We start from the raw sequence: 19,789 nt of genomic DNA, 5'->3' as shown, positions 1-19,789 counted from the left end.
CATTCTAGCAAATGTATCATTGCAATAAAGTACGGCAATAAAAGAAGACATAGACCATAGAATAGCTGGCTCTCATCACAATTTCAATAATACAAGTAAGAGTCTGGAGTATTTATCAAAAGTTAATCTATCAATGGAGGCACAATTCAAGGTAGGCACATAAAATGTTAGATTTGAATAAATATTAAGGATTATGACTATAGCCATCATCCCCCTCCTCCATTTTTAGATCAGGAATCTGAAGATCAGAGAGGTTCAGTTAACTTTGCAAGGTAACATAAATCCAGACCAGTAAAATGGTGGGAAGATTTCAAGATTTGGACTCTGGAATTTGAGTTGTGTCTCTGCCTTATGCCTCTTATACCACCTTTCATGTGTTGTTTAATAATCTAGATATAATCTGTAATAATTTATATTTTGGCACTTGGGGGAAAATAGTCCAACTGTTTTCTCATAGTAAAATGGTATAAAGATGAAAAACCACAAAAATATTCCTATATCTTAGGTTGTAGTGAGAATTAACCAAAATGCTCTTGTATTAAAAAGCACTTTATAATCTATAAATTTCCATGCAAATGTTGGTTATTAGTAATAGGACGCTGAGTGATGGAAATATCTTACTGTTTTCTCAAACCATCGGATTCTGCTGAGAGTTCCAAAAATGCCAAGATTTTCTTATTCACCATTATTTCCAGGAAACCTATCACAGCATGTAGCACACAGAAGGCAGTCAACAACTATCTGTTAAATTGGTGTGTTATTTTTGGAAATTATGTAGTCAGATTGAATAGAATATATCTTATTTCCATAGTTCACATTACTACATAATTCTCTGATGATTTTTCTTTTTGATCTCAGGGAAAATCTCTGTGTCCCCCAGAACAGGTTTTTCAGTTAGATTGGAGGGAAACAAGATTGTGGAATGAACTGCCTCCTCCCAACTGCATATCACAAAAATGAGGGGGGAAAAAGGTAAAGTCCAGTTCTACTTTTTTTTTTAATGTCCTTTGGGCTACATTCGGAGAAAATGCTTTGACCTGATTTTCTAGTTCACCAGCTTACCCCTCATCTGGTCTTGGATTCTGCTATTCTTCTCATCTGTTGAAGTCTTTTGTTTCCCAACATCACATTTGTATTTTCTAAAGTCTTTATTTTTTCTCTCTTATGGACATGGTATCATTCACGTCTCCCTGAAGTGCTTAAAGATATGTGATAGAACTTATTGTAAAGTCTGGTTCTATTTGTTCTATTCACTCTGTTGATAGAGTTAGAAGCCTTTTTCTTTGTTGGTGATTTCTCCCCTAAATGTTTAGTGTTGATTTCCTACTTTGAGCTTTGTAACTAGTTTGTCTGTGAAATGATTTATCTTTTTGTCAAAACCTCTTCTTAGAGACATCAGAGAGTGGAATATACTGCCATAGGTAAAGCCATTACTAGTTTGGTGCATGAAGCTCCCTGTTACTCTTAGGTGATGGCTGACTGCCAGGGGACTTCATGCCAGTCTGAGCCAAGCCTCCACATTCACAGTTTCTTCTGGAGGATAACAATTTTGTCATTTGCTACTTGACTGCTTACTGCCTCTTCTTGGAGCTGTTTCTCAACCTAGTACCCTCTCCTATGTCTTCTCAGTCCCCCCTCTGATTAGGGACACATCTAGAGCCACTTCTGCCTTGCTAGCACTCTTCCCCTATACATGTCTTGGGCAGTATTTTCCTCCTATATGTTCATCTCAGAACATCTGTTTGGTATGTCTGGGCTTTCTCATAGCTCTTGGCCTACCAAAGTTGTCCCTTCTATTTCTAGCATGGCTATTGGTTAATTTTTTTAATTTCATTTTTAGGCTAGATCGAAAAATTCAAATATTTGAAAATGAGAGTGCCTAAAAGAGAGAAGAGAGAGAATGGAAGAGAGAAAACACTCAATGCAGTTGTAAAAAGAAATATTCCAGAACAAACAAACAAAAAAAAAACCCTCAGACTAAAAGTGAATAAAAAATGAATCTCACTGCACATTACTGTAAAAATTTCAGTACACCAAATGCACAGAGAAAATCCTGATGTCTTTCAAAAAGAGAGAAAAAATAAAAACAGATCATCAACTAAGAAACAGAATCATATGGACATCGGACTTTTCTTTAGTAACTGTGAATGAAAGGTGACAGTGAAGTAGACATTTCAAAGGTCAGAATACAAATATTTCTAAACCCAACCAAGGTGTAAGAGCAAATAAACACATTATCACACTCGTGGGGTCACAAAAATTCATGAGCCACAAACTATCACTTAAAGCATTACTGGAAGGGCACCTGGGTAGCTCAGTTGGTTAAGCGTCTGACTTCAGCTCAGGTCATGATCTCAAGGTTCATGGATTTGAGTCCCCCGTTGGGCTCTGTGCTGACGGCTCAGAGCCTGGAACCTGCTTCGGATTCTGTGTCTCCCTCTCTCTCTGCCCTTCCCCCCCCCCACTCTCTCCCTTTCAAAAAATAAACAAACATTAAGAAAAATTTTTAATAAAAATATAAAGCATTACTGGAGATGTTTTAAAGAAAAAAAATTAACCCAAGACAGAGATGTGAGAGCAAAAAGCAATGATGATGAGTATAATGAGAGATATAGACCAATGGAATAGAACTGAAAGTCCAGAAATAAACACACGCATTTATGGTCAGCTGATTTTGATAAAGGTACCAAAATAATTCAGTGAGGAAAAAAAAGAGTCTTTTCAATGGGGCACCACTAGATAGTAACATACAAAAGAATGAAATTGGACAACTACCTTACCCAATATACAAAAAAATTAACCCAAAACAGATAAAATATCGAAATGTAAAACCTAAAATCATAAAACTCTAAAAATAAGTCAGAGGTGTAAATCTTCATGCCTTTGAGTATACTTTCTTAGATATGACATCAAAAGCAAACAATAAAATTAAAAATAATGATCATTTGGACTTCACCAAAATTAAAACCTTTGAATTCAAAGGATGCTACGAAGAAAATGAAAACACAAAGAATGATAGAAAATATTTTCAAACCATACATCTGATAACAGATTTGTATCTAAAGAGCTACAACTCAATAATAAAAAGACATATAACCCAATTTTCTAAATGGCTAAAGATCTGAACAGTATCTCTAAGGAAGCTATACACATGGCCAATGAGCACCTGAAATATGGCCAATATCACAAGTCTGTAGAGAAATTCAAATCAAAACCACAATGAGGTATTACTTCACACTCATGAAGGTAACTATAATCAACAAGATAGACAACTGCAGATATTGGAGAGGATACGGAGAAATCCCCTCATGCATTGCTGGTGGGAATGTAGGACAGTGCAGTGGCATTGGACGACCGTTTGGCAGTTTCTCAAAAAGATACACATAGAGTTATCATATGACCCAGCAATTCCATTCCTAGGTATATAAACAGGAGAAACGACAACAAATATCTACGCAAAAACTTGTGTAAAATGCTAGAGCAGCATTATTCACAATAAGCAAAGAGTTAAAGTAATCCATATGTTCACCAACAAACAGATTTAAAATGTATCATACTGACGAGGGACCAAGATGGTGGAACAGCATGGAAGGGTTTTTTTGCCTCTCTCATCCCTGAAATGCAGCCAGACCAACACTGAACCAACTTGCACACCTAGAAAACTGAACAGAGGATTAACACAACAATCTGCACAACCTGAACCACAAAACTCAGCGGGTACCCAGCACGGAGAGGTAAACTGGGGGAGAGAGAAACCGAGGAGGGCAGGGAACTGTTTTTCGCTTGTGGAGAGAGGACGGAGACTTGGGGGGAGTGTGGGGTGACTGGAGAGAAAGTGGAAAAGTGGAAACAGCCACAGGGACTGAACAAAATAGGGAGAAAGGAGGAAGGAGAGCTGTTTAAATTCCATTAAGACTCTATAAACAGAGGGAGAGTCTAAAACTCCGCAGCTCAATACCTGGCACTGCTCCGGTGGGAAGGGCGAATCCCCAGGAGTGGAGAGGAGAGCGAGGTCCGAGGAGTCCACAGCCACATGAGGAGTGGCAGTTCCCCTGCTGGCAGGACATTTGGTAGAGGCTGTGCAGCCACCCCACAGGCAAAGGTCCCAGTGGATCCCGGAGAACAACCACATTTGCTGGTGTTGGAACAAGAAAGTTAAGGGGGAGGCCTGGTGATAGATGTGTGTTGTGAATTTCCATAAACCCTGAAACGCTGCTGCTAAAAGATCACACGAACTTTTTCTGGGGTGGGCTGGCACCCAGCCACAGTCTCTGGGCACGAGCAGCAGCGCGGTCGCGCAAACGTTCCGGGCAGCAGGCCGGCACCCAGCCATTGCTCAGTAAAACCCTCTCCCAGAGGATCCGAGCTGGTCAAAGCCACGGTTCCTCAGGAGGGAGGGGTTGGAGGGAAGGGTCAACATGGCAGAGAAGTAGCAGGATCCGAAGTTCCTTGGTGTCTCAGACAAAGCCGTGTTGAGGCCAAAGGACTTTGAACCCCAAGAGTCCAGGAGGAAAAGAGGCAGAGTTGCTTCCAGGGACCCACAGGACAACCTGACGGGCCATAGGTGGGGCGACTTCAGAGAGGCGGCTTCAGAGAGTTGACAGCCGGCCCACAGTGGAGGCGGGGCCTGTCTACACCAAGCCACACCCCTCCAGGCCTGGTAGCTGCGTTATCTACTGGAGTCGGATTGACACTGATGAACGAGACAGCCCTTCCTCCAGACCAGCACTGTTGCATTGCCTGGTTTAACTCTCGGAACATTCTTATTATATAGATATATTCCTCCTTCCTTTTCTTCTTCTTATCTCTCCTCTAGTCTGGTTACTCTGGTTGTTGGTTTGTTTAAGCAGACATATGCAATCCATTCTCTTGATACATGTTCTACACCTCCTTCCTTATTTTCCTTTCTCTCTCTCTGGATTAAGCCATGTAGTTTTTCTGCCTGGCCAATTTCGATTTTTTCTTTTTCCCCTGCCCCCTGTCATTTCTCTCTTTGTATGGGATAAGGCCTCTACCATGAGCACCGCCTCCACCCTGTTTTTTTTACTTGTAGCTGGTGTTTCTTGGTTTTTGTTCATGGGTTTTTTGGTTTATGTGTTTGCATGTTTTTATTTTCTATTTGTTTGTCTGTTTGTTTTCTTTTCCAGGGCTACTTCAATGAACAAATCAAAGCACAACTGGTGAAGGGTCCAAAACATCACCACAAGTAGGGAGATAAAGTAACCAGAGTCACAACAACAGAGAGCAAGTAACACTCTCCAAAAGACACCCTCTGAAGGGCCAGACCCTGGACAGTGTGTGACCCCTCTTTAATATAGCAGTGCTCACAGGAGTAGGACACACAACAAGCTTTTAAAACACATCAGGGATAGAAAACTAGCCAAAATGACAACACGGAAGAATTTTCCTCAAAAGAAATTCCAGGAAGAAATGATAGCAAAAGAATTGCTCAAAACATATATAAACAATATAACTGAATAAGAATTTAGAATAATAGTCATAAGATTAATTGCTGGGCTTGAAAAAAAGAGTAGAAGACAGCAGAGAATCTACTGCTGCAGAGATCAAGGAACTGAAAAATAGTCATGATGAATTGAAAAATGCTGTAAATGAGGTGCAAAATAAACTAGAGGTGGTGACAGTAAGGATTGAAGAGGCAGAAGGGAGAATAGGTGAAATAGAAGATAAAATTATGGAAAAAGAGGAAGCTGAGAAAAAGATAAAATTCTGGATCATGAGGGAAAAATTGGAGAACTAAGTGATTCAATGAAATGGAATGATATCCATATCATAGGAGTTCGAGAAAAAGAAGAGAGAGAGAAAGGGGCCAAAGGTGTACTTGAACAAATCATAGCTGAGAACTTCCCTGATCTGGGAAAGGAAACAGGCATTGAAATCCAACAGGCACAGAGAACTCCCTTCAGACATAACTTGAATCGATCTTCTGCACGACATATCACAGTGAAACTGGCTAAATACAAAGATAAAGAGAGAATTCTGAAAGCAGCTCGGGATAAATGGGCCTTAACCTACAAGGGTAGACACATAAGGGTAGTAAGAAACCTATTTACTGAAATTTGGCAGGCCAGAAAGTAGTGACAGGAAATTTTCAATGTGATGAACAGGAAATATATGCAGCCAAGAATCCTTTATCCAGCAAGCCTATCATTCAGAATAGAAGAAGAGATAAAGGTTTTCCCAAACAAACAAAAACTGAAGGAATTAACCAGTAAACCAGCCCTACAAGAGATCCTAAGGGGGATTCTGTGAGTGAAATGTTGCAAGGACCACAAAGGACCAGAGACATCACTACAAGCATGAAACCTATAGATAACACAATGACTCTAAACCCGTATCTTTCAATAATAACACTGAATGTAAATGGACTAAATGCTCCAATCAAAAGCCATAGGGTATCAGAATGGGTTAAAAAAAAACAAGATCCATCTATTTTTTGTCTACTAGAGACCCATTTTAGACCCGAGGACACCTTCAGATTGAAAGTGAGGAGATGGAGAACCATATATCATGCTACTGGAAGTCAAAAGAAAGCTGGAGTAGCCATACTTATATCAAACTAGATTTTAAACTAAAGGCTGTAACAAAGAAGGGCACTATATCATAATTATGGGGTCTATCCATCAAAAAGAGCTAACAATTATAAATGTCTATGCACCAGGAACAGCATGGAAGTTTTTTGTGTCTCACATCCATGAAATACAGCCAGACCAACACTAAACCAACCTACACACCTAGAAAACTGATTGGAGATTAACACAACAATCTGCACAACCTGAACCACAGAATTCAGCAGGTACATGGCGTGGAGAGGTGAACTTGGGGACAGAGAAGCCAGCGGTGGGCAAGGAACCACTTTTGCAGGCAGAGAGAGGACAGAGACTGGTGGGGGCGGGGGGAGGGGAGAATGCGGGAAAAGCACCCCTCCCCAAAAGCAGCTGGAGAGAAAGTGGAAAATTGGGAACAGCCGCAGGGACTAAACTAAAAAGGGAGAAAGGAGAGGGTTTAAATTCCATTAAGACTGTAAACAAGGGAAGCACAAAGTCTGCAACTCTGCAGCTCGATACCTGGCGGTGCTCTGGTGGGAAGGGCGAATCCCCAGGAAAAGAGTGGTGTCCGGGAGGTTCTCGGGCCACACAGGGAAAAGCGGCTCCACTGCTGGAAGCACATTTGGTGGAGACTGTTGAAGCCACCTGGTCCCAGCAGACCCCAGAAAATGGCCACATTGGCTGGTGCTGGAACAAGGTCGTTAAGGGTGAAGCCTGGTGCCAGATGCATGTTGTGATTTTCCATAATCCCTGAAACGCTGCTGCTACACTATCTCGCGAACTTTTTCTGGGGTGGGCTGGCACCTGGCCACAGTCTCGGGGCACCGGCAGTAGCAGGGTCCAGCAGGCGCTCCTGGGTACAGCCAGCATTTGGCTATTGCTTGCTGACTCCCTCCCGCAGAGGGGTGGAAGGAGTCAAAGCCGCAGTCCTTCGGAAGTAAGGGGCCGGGGAAAACAGCCGCATCTGAGAAAAACTCGGGATAGAGGCAGCACCTGGGGCTTGGTCACGGACAGTGAAGAAATGGGGAGTGGAGGAAAGCTGAAGACAGAGAACAGGTGCACGATTGCTGATCGGGGAGAACGGAGTTCCAATACTAGAGACTGGGTAGCTGGGTGGCGCCATTTTCACCGCTCCCGTGCATGCGCATACGCACCTACGAGCACCGCAACAATCCACCCCAGTAGGCTAGCAGCGCCATCTAGTGGAGAACGGAGCCGTTACACTGAGCCCTGACCAACTGAGCCAACCTCGCTCTTCAAAACACAAGTCTCACCACCTACTTAGTTTATGGACTATAAAGCGCTACATAGTCTGACTTCTAGGGGAAAATGAAGTAATTTCAGTCCTATTTCAATCTGTTAGTAGGTCCATCTATTCAATTGTCTTTCTTTTTTTTCCTCTTTTACACTACTTTTCTTTTTCTTGAATACAGAAAGAGAAAAAATTCATTTTTATTTTTAATTTTTATTAAAAATACCTTTATTTAATTTTTTCTACTATATTCGTTAATTATGTGTAAATTTTTTCAAATTATATTTTACTCCAATCATCTCATTTTAGTCTACATCAGTGTATTCATTATCTCAAATTCTCACAATTTCCCTTCCCCCCCCCTTTTTTTTCTCTAATCTGTCAAACCACTTTCTTTCTTTTTTTTTTTAATTTTTTTTTTAATGTTTTCTTTATTTTTGAGACAGAGAGAGACAGAGCATGAACAGGGGAGGGTCAGAGAGAGGGAGACACAGAATCTGAAACAGGCTCCAGGCTCTGAGCTGTCAGCACAGAGCCCGACGCGGGGCTCGAACTCACAGACCGCGAGATCATGACCTGAGTCAAAGTCGGACGCTTAACCGACTGAGCCACCCAGGCGCCCCTGTCAAACCACTTTCAACACCCAGACCAAAACACATGTAGGATCTAGCATCATTTCTTCAATTTTTGTGTGTGTGTGGTTAATTTTTTAATTTTAATATTTTTTTAATTTTAATTTTTCTACCTCATTAATTCCTTTTCTCCCTTCAAAATGACAAAACGAAGGTATTCACCCCAAAAGAAAGAGCATGAAGAAATGACAACCAGGGATTTAACCAACACAGATACAAGGAAGATATCTGAACCGGAATTTAGAATCACGATAATAAGAATACTAGCTGGAGTCAAAAATAGATTAGAATCCCTTTCTGCAGAGATAAAAGGAGTAAAAAATAGAATGAAATTAAAAATGCTGTAACTGATCTGCAATCACGGATGGATGCAGTGGCAGCAAGGATGGATGAGGCAGAACAGAGAATCAGTGATATACAGGACAAACTTATAGAGAATAATGAAGCAGAAAAAGAGAGGGAGATTAAGGCAAAAGAGCAAGATTTAAGAATTAGAGAAATCAGTGACCATTAAAAAGGAACAACATCAGAATCATAGGGGTCCCAGAAGAGGAAGAGAGAGAAATGGGGGTAGAAGGGTTATGTAAGTAAATCAGAATGGAAAAATTTCCTAACCTGGGGAAAGACACAGACATCAAAATTCAGGAAGCACAGAGGACCTCCATTAGATTGAACAAAAAACGACCATCAACAAGACATATCATAGTCAAATTCACAAAATACTCAGGCAAGGAGAGAATCATGAAAGCAGCAAGGGAAAAAAAGTCCCTAACCTACAAGGGAAGACAGATCAGGTTTGCAACAGACCTGTCCACAGAAACTTGGCAGACAAGAAAGGAGTGGCAGGATATATTCAATGTACTGAATCAGAAAAATATGCAGCCAAGAATTCTTTATCCAGCAAGGCTGTCATTTAAAATAGAAGGAGAGATAAAAAAGCTTCCCAGACAAATGAAAATTAAAGGAGTTTGTGACCACTAAACCAGCCCAGCAAGGAATTTTAAGGGGGACTCTCTGAGGGGAGAAAAGATGAAAATAAATATATGTAAAGAGAGAAATAAATAAATAAATAAATACCAAAAGCAACAAAGATTAAAAAGGCCCAGAGAACATCTCCAGAAACTCCAACTCTACAAGCACCCTAATGGCAATAAATTCATTTCTTTCAGTACTCACTCTAAACCTCAATGGACTCAATGCTCCAATCAAAAGACATAGGGTAACAAAATGGATAAGAAAACAAGATCCATCTATATGCTGTTTACAAGAGGCACATTTTAGACCTAAAGACACCTTCAGATTGAAAATAAGGGGATAGAGAACCATCTATCATGCTAATGGTCAACAAAAGAAAGCCAGAGTAGCCATACTTATATCAGATAATCTAGATGTTAAAATAAAGACTGTATCAAGAGATGCAGAAGGGCATTACATCATAATCAAGGGGTCTATCCACCAAGAAGCCCTAACAATTGTAAACATTTATGCATCAAACGTGGGAAAACCAAATATATAAATCAATTAATCACAAATATAAAGAAACTCATCAATAGTAATACCATAATAGTAGGGGACTTCAACACCCCACTCACAGCAATGGACAGATCATCTAATCAAAAAATCAACAAGGAAACAATGGCTTTGAATGATACACTGGACCAGATGGACTTAACAGATATATTCAGAACACTTCATCCTCAACCAGCAGAATATACTTTCTTCCCCAGTGCACATGGAATGTTCTCCAGAATAGACCATATACTGGGATACAAATAAGCCCTAAGTAAGTACAAAAAGATTGAGATCCTACCATGCATATTTTCAGACCACAACAATATGAAACTCGAAATCAACCACAAGAAAAATATTGGAAAGGTAACAAATACTTGGAGACTGAAGAATATCCTACTAAAGAATTAATGGGCTAACCAAGCAGTTAAAGAGGAAATTAAAAAGTATATGGAAGTCAATGAAAATGATAACACTACAACCCAAAACCTCTGGGACTCAGTAAAGGCGGTCATAAGAGGAAAGGTTATAGCAATCCAGCCCTTCCTAAAGAAGGAAGAAAGATCTCAGATACACAACATAACCTTACACCTTAAGGAGCTGGAAAAAGAACAGTGAATAAAACCCAAAACCAGCAGAAGACAGGAAATAATAAATATTAGAGCAGAAATTAATGCTATCAAAAACAAAACAAAACAAAAACAAACATACAAACAAACAAACAAAAAAACAACAGTAGAACAGATTAAGGAAACCAGAAGCTGGTTCTTTGAAAGAATTAACAAAATTGATAAACCACTAGCCAGTTTGATCAAAAAGAAAAAGGAAAGGACCCAAATAAATAAAATCAATAATGAAGGAGGAGAGTTCACAACCAACACAGCATAAATAAAAATAATAAGACAATATTATGAGCAATTATATGCCAATAAAATGGGCAATCTGAAAGAAATGTACAAATTCCTAGAAACATATACACTACCAAAACTGAAACAGGAAGAAACAGAAAATTTGAACAGACCCATAACCAGGAAGGAAATCGAATTAGTAATCAAAAATCTGCCAAAAAACAAGAGTCCAGGGCCACATGGCTTTCCAGGGGAATTCTACCAAACATGTAAGGAAGAGTTAACACCTATTCTCTTGAAGCTGTTCCAAAAAATGGAAATGGAAGGAAAACTTCCAAACTCTTTCTATGAAGCCAGCATCACCTTGATTCCAAAACCAGACAGAGACCCCACTAAAAAGGAGAACTATAGACCAATTTCCCTGATGAACATGGATGCAAAAATCCTCAACCAGATATTAGCCAACCGGCTCCAACAATACATTAAAAAAATTACTCACTATGACCAAGTGGGATTTACACCTGGGATGCGGGGCTGGTTCGCTATCCACAAAACAATTAACGTAATTCATCACATCAATAAAAGAAAGGACAAGAACCATATGATCCTCTCAATAGATGCAGAGAAAGCATTTGACAAAATACAGCATCCTTTCTTGATACAAACCCTCAAGAAAGTAGGGATAGAAGGAGCATACCTCGAGATCATAAAAGCCATATATGAATGACCCAATGCTAATATCATCCTCAATGGGGAAAAACTGAGAGCTTTCCCCCTAAGATCAGGAACAAGACAGGGATGTCCACTCTCACCACTGTTATTCAACATAGTACTGAAAGTCTAGCCTCTGCAATCAGACAACACAAAGAAATAAAAGGCATCCAAATCAGCCAGGAGGAGGTCAAACTTTCACTCTTTGCAGAGGACATGATACTCTATATGGAAAACCCAAAAGATTCCACCAAAATACTGCTAGAATTGATTCATGAATTCAGCAAAGTTGCAGGATATAAAATCAATGCACAGAAATCGCTTGCATTCCTATACACCAACAATGAAGCGACAGAAAGAGAAATCAAGGAGTCGATCCCATTTACAGTGGCACAAAAAAAACATAAAATACCTAGAAATAAATCTAACCAAAGAGGTGAAAAATCTATACACTGAAAACTATAGAAAGCTTATGAAAGAAACTGAAGAAGACACCAAAAAATGGAAAAAGATTCCATGCTCCTGGATAGGAAGAACAAATATTGTTAAAGTGTCGATACTACCCAAAGCAATCTACATATTCAATGCGATCCCTATCAAAATAGCACCAGCATTCTTCACAGAGCTAGAACAAATAATCCTAAAATTCATATGGAACCAGAAAAGACCCCGAATAGCCAAAACTATCTTAAAAAAAAAAAAAAAAAAAAAAAAAAAAAAAAAAAAAAAAGAGGCATCACAATCCCAGACCTCAAGCTATACCACAAAGCTGTAACCATCAAGACAGTATGGTACTGGCACAAGAACAGACACTCAGATCAATGGAACAGAATACAGAACCCAGAAATGGACCCACAAACATATGGCCAACTAATCTTTGACAAAGCAGGAAAGAAGATCCAATGGAATAAAGACAGTCTCTTCAGCAAGTGGTGCTGGGAAAACTGGACAGTGGCATGCAGAAGAATGAACCTGGACCACTTTCTTACACCAGACACAAAAAGATACACAAAATGGATGAAACACCTTCATGTAAGACAGGAAGCCATCAAAATCCTTGAGGAGAAAGCAGGCAAAAACCTCTTTGACCTTGACCGCAGCAACTTCTTACTCAACACATCTCCAGAGGCAAGGGAAACAAAAGCAAAAATGAACTATTGGGACCCCATCAAAATAAAAAGCTTCTGCACAGCGAAGGAAACAATCAGCAAAACTAAAAGGCAACCAACAGAATGGGAGAAGATATTTCCAAACAACATATCAGATAAAGGGTTAGTAACCAAAATCTACAAAGAACTTATCAAACTCAACACCCTAAAAACAAATAATCCAGTGAAGAAATGGGCAAAAGACATGAATAGTCACTTCTCCAAAGAAGACATCCAGATGGCCAACCGACACACAAAAAAATGCTCCACATCACTCATCACCAGGGAAATACAAATCAAAACCACAATGAGAATACCACCTCACACCTGTCAGAATGGCTAACATTAACAACTCAGGCAACAACAGATGTTGGTGAGGATGCAGAGAAAGAGGATCTCTTTTGCATTGTTGGTGAGAATGCAAGCTGGTGCAGCCACTCTAGAAAACAGGATGGAGGTTCCTCAAAAAACTAAAAATAGAACTACCCTACGACCCAGCAATTGCACTACTAGGCATTTGCCCACGGGATACTGGTGTGCTGTTTCAAACGGACACATGCACCCCGATGTTTATAGCAGCACTATCAACAATAGCCAAAGTATGGAAAAAGCCCAAATGTCCATCGATGGATGAATGGAAAAAGAAGAGGTGGTATATATATACAATGGAATATTACTCAGCAATCAAAAAGAATGAAATCTTGCCATTTGCAACTATGTGGATGAAACTGGAGGTATTACCCTAAGTGAAATTATTCAGTCAGAGGTAGACAAAAATCATATGACTTCACTCATACGAGGACTTCAAGAGACAAAACAGATGAACATAAGGGAAGGGAAACAAAAATAATATAAAAACAGGGAGGGGAACAAAACAGAAGAGACTCATAAATATGGAGAACAAACTGAAGGTTACTGGAGGGGTTGTGGGAGGGGAGACGGGCTGAATGGGTAAGGGGCACTAAGGAATCTACTCCTGAAATCATTGTTGCACTATATGCTAACTAATTTGGGTATAAATCTAAAAATATTAAAAAAAATAAGTTTAAAAAATTTAATGTGAAATTTAAAATATTAAAAAATATATATATGTGTATATATATATATATATACACACACATATATATACCAAATTTGGAAGCACCCAAATATATAAAACAATTAATCACAAACATAAGCAATCTAATTGGTGAGAATATGGTAACTGCAGGGGACTTTGATATTCCACTTACAACAATGGACAGATCATATAGACAGAAAATCAGTAAGAAACAATGGCCTTGAATCATACACTGGACCAGATGGACTTGACAGATATATTTAGAACTTTTCATCTTAAAACAGCAGAATGCACATTCTTCTCAAATGCACAGGGAACACTCTCCAAAATAGATCACATACTGGGTCACAAAACAGCCCTCAGTAAACATAAAAGAATTGAGATCATACCATGCACACTTTCAGATCACAATGCTATGAAACTTGAAATCAACCACAAGAAAAAGTTTGGGAAACCTTCAAATGCATGGAGGTTAAAGAACATCCTACTAAGGAACAAATGGGTCAACTAGGCAATTAAAGAAGAAATTTAAAAATATATGGAACCAAAAGGAAAACACAACAATCCAAACCCTTTGGGATGCAGCAAAGGCAGTCCTAAGAGGAAAATACATTGCAATCCAGGCCTATCTCAAGAAACAAGAAAAATCCCAAATACAAAATTTAACAGCACACCTAAAGGAAGTAGAAGCAGAACAACAAAGAAACCCCAAACCCAGCCGAAATAAAATAATAAAGATCAGAGCAGAAATAAACAATATAGAATCCAAAAAAACAGTAGAACATATCAATGAAACTAAGAGGTGGTTTTGTGAAAAAATAAACAAAATTGTTAAACCCCTAGCCAGACTTCTCAAAAAAAGAAAAAAGAGAGGACCCCAGTAGATAAAATCATGAATTAAAATGGATTTATCACAACCAATCACTCAGAAATACAAGCAATTATCAGTGAATACTATGAAAAATTATACGCCAACAAACTGGACAACCTGGAAGAAATGGACAAATTCCCAGACACCCATACACTACCAAAACTCAAACAGGAAGAAATGGAAAATTTGAACAGACCCATAACTAGTGAAGAAATTGAATCAGTTACCAAAAATCTCCCAACAAATAAGAGTCCTGGACCAGATGCTTCCCTGGGGAATTCTACCAGACATTTAAGGCAGAAATAATACCTATCCTTCTCTATCCTTCTCAAGCTGTTCCAAAAAATATAAAGGGAAGGAAAACTTCTGGACTCATTCTGTGAAGCTAGCATTACCTTGATTTCCAAACCAGACAGAGACCCTACAAAAAAGGAGAATTACAGGCCAATATCCCTGATGAACATGGATGCAAAAATTCTCAACAAGATACTAGCAAATCAAATTCGACAGCATATGAAAAGAATTATTCACCACAATCAAGTGGGATTCGTTCCTGGGATGCAAGCCTGGTTCAATATTTGCAAATCAATCAGTGTGATACATCACATTAATAAAAGAAAAGATAAGAACCATATGATCCTGTCAATCGATGCAGAAAAAGCATTTGACAAAATACAGCATCCTTTCTTAATAAAAGCCCTCAAGAAAGTCAGGATAGAAGGAACATACTTCAACGTCATAAAAGCCATATATGAAAAGCCCACAGCTAATATCATCCTCAATGGGGAAAAACTGAGAGCTTTTTCCCTGAGATCAGGAACACGACAGGGATGTCCACTCTCACCACTGTTGTTTAACATAGTGTTGGAAGTCCTAGCCTCAGCAATCAGGCAACAAAATGAAATCAAAGACATCAAAATTGGCAAAGAAGTCAAACTTTCACTTTTCGTGGATGACATGATACTCTACATGGAAAACCTGACAGACTCCACCAAAAGACTGCCAGAACGGATTTCAACAAAGTCGCAGGGTATGAAATCAACGTACAGAAATCAGTTGCATTTTTATACACCAATAATGAAGCAACAGAAAGAATTAAAGAAACTGATCCCATTCACAATTGCACCAAGAACCAAAAAATACCTAGAAATAAACCTGACCAACAATGTAAAAGATCTGTAGGCTGAAAATTATAGAAATCTTATGAAGGAAATTGAAGAAGACACAAAGAAATGGAAAAACATTCCATCCTCATGGATAAGAAGAGGAAATACTGTTAAAATGTCAATACTACCCAAAGCAATCTACACATTCAATGCAATCCCAATCAAAATTGCACCGGCATTCTTCTCAAAGCTAGAACAAACAATTCTAAAATGTCTATGGAACCACAAAAGACCCCAAATAGACAAAGTGATATTGAAGAGCAAAACCAAAGCAGGAGGCATCACAATCCCAGACTTTAGCCTCTACTACAAAGCTGTAATCATCAAGACAGTATGGTACTGGCACAAAAACAGATACATAGACCAATGGAATAGAACAGAGAACCCAGAATTGGACCCACAAATGTATGGCCAACTAATCTTTGACAAAGTTGGAAAGAGCATCCAATGGAAAAAAGATAGTCTCTTTAGCAAAAGGTGCTGGGAGAACTGGACAGCAACATGCAGAAGAATGAAACTAGACCACTTTCTTACACCATACACAAAAATAAACTCAAAATGGATGAAAGACCTAAATGTGAGACAGGAAGCCATCAAAACCCTAGAGGAGAAAGCAAGCAACAACCTCTTTGACCTCAGCTTCAGCAATTTCTTGTCCAACACATCTACTAAGGCAAAGGAACTAAAAGAAAAAATGAACTATTGGGACCTCATCAAGATTAAAAGCTTCTGCACTGCAAAGGAAACAGTCAACAAAACTAAAAGGCAACCAGTGGAATGTGAGAAGAATTTGCAAATGACATATTGGATAAAGGGTTAGTATCCAAAATCTATAAAGAACTTACCAAACTCAACACCTGAAAAACAAATAATCCAGTGAAGAACTGGGCAGAAGACATGAATAGACACTTTTCCAAAGAAGACATTCAGATGGCCAGCAGACACATGAAAAGATGCTCAACATCACTCATCATCGGGGAAATACAAATCAAAGCCACCCTGAGATACCACCTCACACCAGTCAGAGTGGCTAAAATGAACAAATCAGGAAACTACACTTGCTGGTGAAGATGTGGAGAAACGGGAACCCTCTTGCACTGTTGGTGGGAATGCAAACTGGTGCAGTCATTCTGGAAAACAGTATGGAGGTTCCTCAAAAAAATTAAAAATAGAACTAGCCCATGACCCAGCAATAGCACTGCTAGGAATTTACCCAAGGGATACAGGAGAGCTGATGCAAGGGGCACATGTACCCCAATGTTTATAGCAGCGCTTTCAACAATAGCCAAATTATGAAAGGGTCCATAGGTCCAACTGATGAATGAATAAAGAAGATGTGGTTTATATATACAACGGAATACTACTTGGCTATGAGAAAGAATGAAATCTGGCCATTTGTAGCAATGTGGATGGAACAGGAAGGTATTATGCTGAGTGAAATAAGTCAGTCAGAGAAGGACAGCTATGTTTTCACTCATATGTGGATCTTGAGAAACTTAACAGAAGACCATGGGGGAAGGGAAGGGAGAAAAATAGTTACAAACAGAGAGGGAGGGAGGCAAACCACAAGAAACTATCAAATACAGAGAACAAACTGAAGGTGGACGGTGGGGCGGGGGGAGTGGGTGGGTAGAGGGAAATGGATTATGGGTATTGAGGAGGGCACTTATTGGGGTGAGCACTGGGTGTTGTATGTAAGCCAATTTGACAATAAATTATATTAAAAAATAAAATAAAATAAATAAAATGTATCATATTATCCATGCAATTGAATAATATTTGGCCATAAAAAGGAATGAAGTACTTATGCATGTTACAACACGGATGAACCTTAAAAACGTCATTCTAAGTGAAAGAAGCCGGTTATAAAAGACCACACATTATAATATCCCATTTATATGAATCATCCTGAATAGGCAAATATATAAAGACAAAAAATAGATTAGTGATGGCTTAGGGGGGTGGGGAAGTGAAAAGGAGAGAGGGAATGGGGTTTCTTTCAGAGGAGACAAAAATATTCTAAAATTAGATTGTGGTGTTGGTTGTACATACTGTGAATATGCTAAAAACATTGAATAATACATTTTAAATGGATAAGTTGGTAAACTGTATATTATATGATTTTTTCTCAATAATGCTGTTTTTTAAATAACTAGATACTTTATAGATAGTGTTATGAGCATCGGTATAGGTTGAAAAGGATAACAATAAGCTGTGAAGAGGGGAAAGCCAAGGGTGTCCCACTAAAGCAGTATTCAGGGGAAAAGTCAGTGCCTTAAATGTATTCATTAGAAAACCAAAAAGTGGAAGGAAGGAAGGAAGGAAGGAAGGAAGGAAGGAAGGAAGGAAGGAAAGAAAGAAAGAAAGAAAAAGAAAGAAAGAGAGAGAGAAAGAAAGAAAGAAAGAAAGAAAGAAAAGAAGGAAGGAAGGAAGGAAGGAAGGAAGGAAGGAAGGAAGGAAGGAAGCAATGGGGGCAGGGAGGGAGAGCAGGGAAGGGATGGAGAGGGAAGGAAGAGGGAGAGAAAGAAAGAAAACCAAAAAGACTAAAAATAAATTAGGTAAACCTTCAATTCAAGAAATTAAAGAACAATTGGGGCACCTGGGTGGCTCAGTAGGTTAAGCATCAGACTTCAGCTCAGGTCACCATCTCATGGTTCTTGGGTTTGGGCTCCAAGAAGGGCTCTGTGCTGACAGCTCAGAGCCTGGAGCCTGCTTCAGATTCTGTGACTCCCTCTCTCTTTGCCCCTCCCCCAGTCGTTCTCTCTCTTCCTCTCTCTCTCTCTCTCAAAAATAAATAAACATTAAAATTTAAAAAAAGAAACTAAAGAACAAAATACCTTCCCAAAAAAGGTAGAATAAATGAATGAATAGAAATGCAAAAATCAATAAATCAACAAATAAAACCACACAGTTAATTTTTAAATTGCTAATCAGTAATACAGGTTTTTTCTCTTTCTTTTCTTTGAAGAAGACGGTAAGATAGGCATCAGAATATGAAGAGGTGCTCTCTTAGGACTTGCTTATTTTCTATACTCTCACTGCAACGCTCTCCCCAAACCACCTCCTCACACAACGCACCCCTCTCCCAACCCTGCAAAAGCAGCATCCATCCTCTTCCACTGCCATCTCCAATGACGTTCGTGGAAACCACCTCAGCCAGTGGAAAGTTCTCCGACATCACACCATCCCGAAGGTTGTGAAAGTGTACCGCCAAGAGGAGAGAGCAAAGACAGTCGGCGGGATGGCGGGGACCACTGATGAGCCCTCACTTTGAGCCCTCACTTTGAGACACCCCCGCTGAAGTTCGGAGGGCAGAACTACTGATATCAAGGTGATCTCTGGTATTGGCGTAATGATGAACCAGCAGTTGCTGAATTTCACAAGGGGATCTTACAAAAAGCACATCAACGATTACATAAAGTTAATCAAGACCAACTCAAGGAAACAAAGCCATACAGAGGACAACCTCTACAAGCAGAACTACAACAGGTAGAACTTACCTGTTCCGGACACCGTTTTAAGTTCTTTGCATGCATTCACTCATTTAATTGGCACAGTATGGCGATATAAATACTACGATTCTCTCCGTTTTACAAATAAGAATCTGGGGCAGAGCGTTTAGTTTATTTGCACGACGTCACAATGCTAGTAAATGGTAGAGCCAGGACTCGAATGCAAGCCTCTAGCTCCAGAATCAGAGCTCTTAGCCACTCTAAATAACCCTGGTAATTTAAAAAGCAACAACAGATATGAATCCAAATGGCAGTAGAACACTTTACCTCAGTAAATGATTTTATTTATGGAGAGTTTTAAAAAAGGAAAATATCAGGGCATCTGGTTGGCTCAGTCATTTGAGCATCCAACTTTGGCTCAGGTCATGGTATCATGCTTGGTGGGTTTGAGCCCCACATCAGGCTCTGTGCTGACAGCTCAGAGCCTGGAGCCTGCTTCAGATTCTGTCTCACTCTCTCTCTGCCTGTTCCCCTCACGCACTGTACCCCCCTCTCTCAAATACAAATAAAAACA

General features: G+C 39.5%; 1 long non-coding RNA gene across 1 annotated transcript in view; it reads right to left on the bottom strand.

Moving 5' to 3' along the window:
* The window catches only part of LOC125938045 (uncharacterized), a 57,625-nt gene extending 38,253 nt beyond the window's left edge, over positions 1–19,372 (bottom strand). The window contains exon 1 of the long non-coding RNA XR_007462588.1: positions 19,264–19,372. This is a non-coding gene — a long non-coding RNA (uncharacterized LOC125938045). The remainder of the gene's footprint in view (positions 1–19,263) is intronic.
* Between the last annotated feature and the right edge of the window lie 417 nt (positions 19,373–19,789).

This window comes from Panthera uncia, assembly GCF_023721935.1.
Source record: "Panthera uncia isolate 11264 chromosome B2 unlocalized genomic scaffold, Puncia_PCG_1.0 HiC_scaffold_24, whole genome shotgun sequence".
Lineage (NCBI taxonomy): Eukaryota > Metazoa > Chordata > Mammalia > Carnivora > Felidae > Panthera > Panthera uncia.
Note: the sequence above shows the minus strand (reverse complement) of the source record. Positions and strands in the feature narration are given on the sequence as shown.